This window comes from Haemaphysalis longicornis, unplaced genomic scaffold, assembly GCF_048455015.1.
Source record: "Haemaphysalis longicornis isolate Haplotype H1 unplaced genomic scaffold, Haemaphysalis longicornis Haplotype H1 scaffold_1, whole genome shotgun sequence".
Taxonomy (NCBI): Eukaryota; Metazoa; Arthropoda; class Arachnida; order Ixodida; family Ixodidae; genus Haemaphysalis; species Haemaphysalis longicornis.
Window position 1 is genome coordinate 442,272,743 of NW_027526203.1, and position 8,318 is coordinate 442,281,060.

Consider the following 8,318-nt stretch of genomic DNA (forward strand, 5'->3'; position numbering starts at 1 on the left):
CGGAGGTCATTCCTGAAACGCTTCGAAACTTGCGGGCTGTCCTGAGGTTGAAATAGGGGAGGGAGGGCACTCGCGATATAGCTATACGCTAAGGATCCTCTGGGACGCAGAGGAATCCTGCAAAAAAAAAAAAAAAAAAAAACTTAACAAAAGAAGTTGCATACCTGGCATTTTTTTACAGCTAGCGGAGCTGTTGTAGCTGGTCGTAATGTGTAGCGCGTAACGTATGAGGTGTGTAACGCGTTAAACATTCCAATAAATTGCCAGTGAATAATTAAATTACCAATAAATTGCCGAGCGCTGGTGAGCCCTTGCCTCGCGGCGACCGCCGAGCGTCCCCAGCACACGCAAAGGCTCTAGCAAAAAAAAAAAAAAAAAAACTGCGAAAACTTTAAAGAGCGAGAAAATGCCGAGAGTGTGCGCGTGCCTTGCGGCGACCGCTTAGCGTCCTTTGCTCGCGCCGTGGACAACAAAACTGGGTGCAAACTACCGTTAATAAAATTCCGCTCGAAAAATTTGATCTTGGAAAAATAGGCTACGGTCGAACAGCAGGCGACGAGTGGCAGATGACCGATACGCGGAATTACTACGTACGTACGTTACTTGCGCTACTCATGGCGCTACGTGAAGGTTGCAACTCTTGCGGATCCTTTATTTCCTGTAACGTTTGGCAAACGAAAGAATGCGTAGTACTTTCATAAAAACCTACCGAACGTTCAGAATAAATAGAAAACGCGGGCGCGCAAAGCACGAACGGCAGACTCATGATAAAGTACGAGCTGACCGATGCAGTGCGCCTTAACTACCAGCAGGGAGGAGTGCTCCGCGGCAAATACAGGGCTAGAAAATAGCTCACTTTGGGACCTTTTTAGTCCTGCACATATTATTCGTTTCGTGGCTATGCAAGCGATCTAGCTATAATATTACTGCGCGAAGGGAAGTCGACACCCGCAAGCGACTTCACGCACTCGAGTCATGCTTCCGATAACGCTATTTCCGTGGTCACCCTCGTATCATCTTTGTGCACAGCTAGCAAGTTACACGGCAGGACAACGATAAATGCCGACGTGCGCGTCGCTGACCCTCGGCTGTCATGTACACAGCGGTATCCGGAGATCCGGGAATCCCCCAACATGGCGGAAACGCACGCGGTTTCCGCAAGAGGGCGCCAGTTTTTGCATTAGGTCTATTGACTGCAGATTTTAGAGGCCGAGCGGCCTGTGTAAGAGCACAACGAAGGCGTCCTGCATCGTATTAGACTCAGGGTGGATTAATCAAGCGAGGAATTTTCGTTTTAAGATAATTCTAACTTCACCTCTCTGCTCGGCTTGGACAGTTTACGAGGGCGTTAAACACATTTTATGCGTGTGTCCTCGTTACGCAGTCACACATAACACGGTTAAACTATCTCTGGGCGCACGCCCGTTTTACGGGATTTCTTAATGTAACTTCTGGATCTTCAAGAATGGCGTGCCACGCAACATCTCTTCGCGACGCTAGACTCGGTAGCTGACACTGTAAATGCTCAGTGATATTTCTTCCGGCTCGTCTGTGTATTTCCCACGAGTGTGAGAGTTTATTTCTGTGTGCACACATTTGTGTACGTGGTTGTGGACATGCACCCATAAAATAAAAACAATATTTGTATGTGCACGTGCTAACGAAGTCTTCCTATCACCTTCCCTGCCATATGTTGTGGCAAGTCGGGCAGCAGGTGCATATGTCTTCGCAAGCTCATTCAAAACTTCTCTTTCTCTTTCATCATCATCATCACACACACACGCGCGCACACACACACACACACACACACACACACACACACACACACACACACACACACACACACACACACACACACTACACACACTGCGTACGGGAAGGCGTACCCGAGCCGAGCTCCGTCGTCTCCGACACGCATGTGGTAGCGTGGTGAAGCGAGCGGCCAGCCAATGTTGCTGCCATGAAGAAGACAAAAAGCCAAAGGCAAACTTAACTTGTTTACTGCATAGCGAGAGGTGAGCCGAGGCCCGACAAGAACAATGCCCCGACGGGCGAAGTTACAGTACAGGACTCGAGCAGAGTGACAGCATTGATTCACTGTTCAAACAGGAATGAACTACAGCGCTTGGGGGGTCTTATTTATACCCTAAGCGCTAACGGTCAAACAAGCATTTCCTCTCGATTGTGCACACGACACGAACGGCACAGACACGCAGAACACCCTTTCCAGAGTTCGTGAGTGGTTGGTAGTAGCGGCGCACGCTGAGACCGAGAGAGGTCATAGAGGAGGTCTTCTCAACAGCTTCCGCGTCCTTCGGAGAAGTCTCTGCGGGTTGCGTCGGCCGCCACCGAAGTTTGAATCACGCCGATAGCGAGGCGCCAGCGATCTAGACATGTAGCGACGCGTTTGGATCCGTCGGCAGCAAGCGTGAGTCACCGACATGGGGGCCTGCTTGAAAGGCGCACGTAGTGGAGGCTTCGCCACATAGCCGACGAGTGTTGCACAAAGCACTGCGGCGGGCTGATTCGTAGCACACACACACACACACACACACACACACACACACACACACACACACACACACACACACACACACACATATATATATATATATATATATATATATATATATATATATATATATATATATATATATATATATGCACGCACGCGCATGCGTATGCACTCACGCACACGCACACATGCACTCGCACACACAGACACTCGCAGACGCACACGTACTCACACTTGCACACTCTTTCACACCCGTCCACGTGTGTGTGTGTGTGTGTGTGTGTGTGTGTGTGTGTGTGTGTGTGTGTGTGTGTGTGTGTGTGTGTGTGTGTGTGTGTGTGTGTGTGTGTGTGTGTGTGTGTGTGTGTGTGTGCATACACGCGCGCGAAGGCACGGGGGGGGAGACGGATGGGTCAGGTAAGGAGTATACCTTTGGTTGCGCTATTCACACCTCAGATATGTTCCAATAACTAGCCTACCGCAAGCGTATAAAACTGAGCCCCTCCACCACCTGTAAGGGGACCTCGCACAAGGGAGAAGCAGTTCCAACAGACGCCTGTATTACTCAGCCCTTCGGTGACTCAACAGAGCACGAGGGCCGCGATGATGATTAAGTAGAAATGATGATTACAATGGCTATGCACAGGTGAGAGATTTATTCCGTTAACGGACAGCGAATCGGCACAGTTCATTGTAATTCTCACGTGGCAATACTCAACAATTAATCGTCGACTGTACCAACAAACGCTCGCACTATCTCCACCAAAAATGCTACCTGGCGCCAGGACACAGGACCAGAACCGTCGAATTGGTGTGAAGAACGTACTTAAAATTCGGCCGGGAGAGCTCGAGCAATGTCTGCGTGCCACCCGCTGCTTCGTCGTTGTAAGGAAGTAGAAGACGCTCCGCCTTTTTTTGCTCTGCCGGCTGCACCGCCCACTGTACGGCCACCTGAAAGCAGCCCTTTCTAGACGACGGACGGGTTAGCGTCGAGAGCACCGTCGAGGCTCAGCTTTCCGGTGACGGCGTGGGAGGCAGTGACGCGCTGCCTCGACAGGGTGCCCCACCGGTGCCCTCGCAGAGGGGCAGCCTCCGGTGCGGCCCGTTGTGCCTCCCCCAAACGCGGGGCCAACGCCTCCCACTCGCGTCCCCAACGGACGACGACAGCAGCGACTCTCACGAGTGGGTGGAATGGACCAAGGCCACCTTAGCTGCCGATCGGCGGCTCTCGGCACCGACGCACGGCAAAGCTGTTGATACGAGGCCCACCGTGAAACGATCCTCCGTGAATGCCCGCCGTACTGGAGCAGCGGAGCCAAGAATCAGGCTGTCGTTTTGGGCTACCTGCCGCCTCCCGGCAGTACGGCTGCGTTCTGAACGGTTGCAACGGCAACGGATACCGCAACGGCTACAGCAACGGCCACGGACGGGGGGGGAGCAACTTCTACCGAGACAAGCGGAAATACTACGAGGACTATGACTGCTATGACGACGAGTACTACAAAGGCAAGCAAAATAGGAAGAGCACTGGATTTGGCTCTCACTCCCGCATGCACTACCGGAATGGCTCCAACCCTTTCGAGGGCGCCCAGTATTTTAGGAACCAGTGTGGGGGACAGTGGCTCAACGGCCACCACCACTACCAGTTTCACAGTTTCCAAAAAGGAGGACCGCCACTGGTACCAAGGCCGGCCGCACTCCGGCTACGTACCGCCGCGCCGAAAGCACCACTACACCAGCCACCCTCGGTAGTGTGACCCAGACCGCCGCCACCTCCTGCGTACGGACAACCAGCCAACACAAGCCCCCTCCACCACATCAGTTCACAACTGTTCGCTCACAAAGTTTGCAGCGTTTCCTAGATCCTTCATGGCACAAGAAAAATCGCTAGGGAACAATTATAAGCCCCCACCCCCCTCCCCCCATCCCAGTCTCTCCAGCATGGTTCTTTCCCCTGATGAACTTTGGACTTTGCACAATAAAGGGCTGCATTTTTGTGCAACTTGTTCGTCACTGCGCTATGGGGGTGCATGCCGAGACTGTATGTTGTATGTTGTGTGGCGATTGCCGTGCCGTCGCAATGTTTACGAAGTGGGGCAAGTAGTTTGCATTTTATCGTGGAGTCAAATGTGTATAGGAGAGGCATACGCACCCATCACCTACCCACTAATTGTGTTCTTACCAATTAATTAATTGACCAGGAATTGTTTTGTATAATTTAGCGCCGACGTGTTCGTACATATATTTCGCCTTAAGTTCATCACACCGCTATGGCCATGCCAGTTTCGATGTCCCAAGGAACCCGCCTTTGCAAATTAGTATCGCAGATTTTGACATATGTCTACGTGCAATCTAAAATCGGTCCTTGCATACGGAATGCCAGCCCTTCGCCACACTTTATTCCGCTTGTTTTACCCTCCGTGGTGGCACGCCGACGTACGCAAAAAGGCATGACTGTTGAGGCTTTGTGCATGCAAGACCGCGGGTGTCATTTTAAGCCGCAGAGACCGGAGTTTCTGTTGTGAATCTCGCTGCTATAACTTATATGAAGGATTGTGTTAACGTTCCACATTTGAACAGCTGTTACCGTACTTACCCAATTCTAACGCGCCCCCGATTCTAACGCGCACCCGATTTTCCTGGCAAAAAAACTAACAAAAAAACTTGCACCTCCGTTTGTAACGCGCACGGAACTTTATAACCCAGACAAACGAATGCGGGAGAAATGGGCGATTTATTTTTCGAAGTAATCTCACTCATCTCACTCCTCGTCGCTTTCCGCTGACCACAACATCTCGTCCTCGGTGCCGCCAAGAGCGTTCGCGATGCCACACTTTTGAACGAACGTTCAACCATGGTCGATGGGATCGTGGCCCACGCCTCGCACGCCCATCCCGCGAGCTTCTCCAGAGCCGCACGTTTCAGCCGACCGCTCGTTTTAAACGCGTGAGAGCCGCTGCTGCCATTGCTGTTATCAAGTGCACAAGTGGAACGATTTGACGATTTGTGTGAACGCCGATAGAAAACCATAGGCGCTTGTGCTTCCTCCGTTCAAAACATTGTTGCTAAACATAGAGAAAGTCTTCCTCCATGTTGGTAAAGGCTTTGGCGCCATCTGGAATTGGCGATGGTGATGGGTGGGACGAAATGTTCGCTGTTTCGGCAGTTTCGGTTTCGTATCCGATTCTAACGCGCATGCGATTTTTCGGCCTATTTTTCCGGAAAAAGGGTGCGCGTTAGAATAGGGTAATTACGGTATTACCTAGCCGATGCCTTTTTTTTTCTGCGAAGAAGCAACAACGATCAGCAGCATGGATTAAAAAGGAGGAAAACCATAGCGCTATAAAGTGGAGCGGGCTTATGGGCTAAGAAACGGCGAAATCACACAAATTGTAAAAAAAAAGTACCATTGGAAGCTTTGCGCCCTCGCTAAGGCTGAACCATGAGCCCATTTTTATTTCTACCCACGCAGTGGTATACTGAGTAAAATCACGGCTGAACCAGTCCGAAACAAAGCCGGGACTGCAAGCCTGCCTCCGTGTCACACAGAAAGGAAGAAGGTAACCATGGAACAAGCGAGAGCATTAAACACAGGTTCGAGCGAACCGACGCAGCATTGCAAGTGCTTCCGTGCGTCTTCACCACAGTACACCTGAATGACATTATAATGATGCTCAAATTCCCAAGGCAGGCCAACGAGCACGAACATATGACTCGATAGGAATGGTGGGGTCGGTGCTGGCACATTACGCAATGTCAAGATGTCGTGAATTGCCTGGTGTGTCAGCGCAGTAGCGCTTTTGAGCCACATCTGTATGCAGGCTATAGTTACATTTACTTGCGAATCGCCACTACTTGGGGATCCATTTTCATGTGCGTTGTGGTGAAGCGTTTCCAGGGAAATTTTATTTCGCGTGTTGGGGAGAGAGAGAGAGATAGCTCTTTATTAGGTGAAAGCAGAGAGGTTTGCCGGCATGTTCCCGCCTGCATGGTACTCTGCGGGGATGGGGAGAAGGGAGTAAAGGCCCTAAAAGAAGCAGGGCAGAAGAAAGAGGGGAAAAGAAGAGATTAAAAGAAAAAGTGAACACGATGCTTTGCGTGGTGACCTAAAAGTCCACACCTTCTCACAGGTAAAGTTCTAAATTGTCTCTGCGAGACCGATTCCGTGTAAATAGTCAAATAAAGCAACCAACACTTTTCTCTGGGACGATGGAGAGGGCCATATGGTCCAAGGAGATCTTTCAAAGATATAGATGCTTGTTGAGGCACTCAATCTTTTCTGCGAGGTGATTTCTTTCTTGGATGTATGCCGGACACTCTAGAAGGACGTGCTCTACTGTTTCGGGCAATCCACAATTATCGCAATAGGGGTTTGCAGTTAGACCGAGGCGATGGCGGTAAGAGTTCGTGAGCGCTGCGTTGAGACGCAACCGGTGGTAAAGGGTTTCAAGGACGCGCCCATTGGTCATACAGGTCCATTGTGCCGAAGCATGGAAAGTCCATCGGCTCCATCCCTCTGTTGTTTCCGCAACGTCTTATAAGGGCCCCTGCCCAGACCTACGTAGGAGGTGAAGAGGTGTGGTCTTAGTAGAGAGGGAGGGGCGTGCAGAAGGGGACGCTGGCTGAAAAAATGAAGACTAGTTGATACGCTCGACCAGTCGAAGACGTGGGGTACCAGGGAAGGTTCTCAGGTGATGCGGTACAGTTGGCTCAGGACCGAGGGAGAGGCTGTCATGGGGGAACAAAGGGGACAGGAGGCCACGAGGGCAGTGCCGGTAAATGTGAACGACGATGGTTGGGCCCCACACAGCGTGGGGTAGTTCCACGGAGATCAGAGGGGACAGAGAGCGTCTGGGCCTGACGAGTGTACGTTCCGTTTCGTGGTGGCAGGGGTCGGGGGCCGAAAGCTGCAGTGACTGTCGGGTCTGGAGGTGTTGGAAAATTTAATATTACACTGTGTTCTGCGCGGTCTTCTTGAAAATCGTAGGATTCCAGCCAGGGTTGGAGGTTGACGGGGGTAGAAGTAGCGTGGGAATGTGGCCTGTCGTTTCATTCCAAGATTATTTCGAGTGATGCATTTTGCTGCAGATAGGATAGAAGGATCAGTTGGAGTGCGCAAGGAACGTTGTTTTTAGCGAAGTTGGCGTGGAGGTATGCGTGCATAAAAACAAACTGCGACGTTCTTCGGCACTCTTAAAACGCTCATGTTCACATAGGCATGGTGGTTTTCTAATAAATTATTTAATTCTGTTAAAAATAACATATTCAATTACTGCGCACGAGGAGAGTCGACCACAAGACGTCCGGGCGTGTGCTATAAATCATCCTTGCGTATACTCTAATCCTGAAGTGTAAAGCATAATCCTAAAGTGTCCCCGCAAAAGCCCTAAAGCCCTCTCTGCCATTTCGCCACACTCCCAGGCAAAAAACAGAGGGACTCATGAACTGGTCATTTGAACCACGTCCCATCTAGGACTGCAGTAGCTAGCGGCTTATTCAAGACGAAGGCGCTTTTGCGCACCTTGCCCACCGAGGCAAGATGCTTCGCTGTAGATGCTGCAAGTTCATTTATGAAGCCCGCTTTGCTCCACAAGTTAGGGTATATAACAGACTACTGTAGCCAAAGTTACACAGGGTTTCTTTCGTATTAGCCAAACCAACACCGACAGTTTTCTCGTGCTGTGAGGTTTTCCGCTTCATAGCTCTACTAATGTCACTAAATGACACTAGCTCTTACTTCTAGTGAACACTTTTTGCATTGTTTTGATGGGTAGGTATTGAAATGAAAGCGAACTACGGAGAC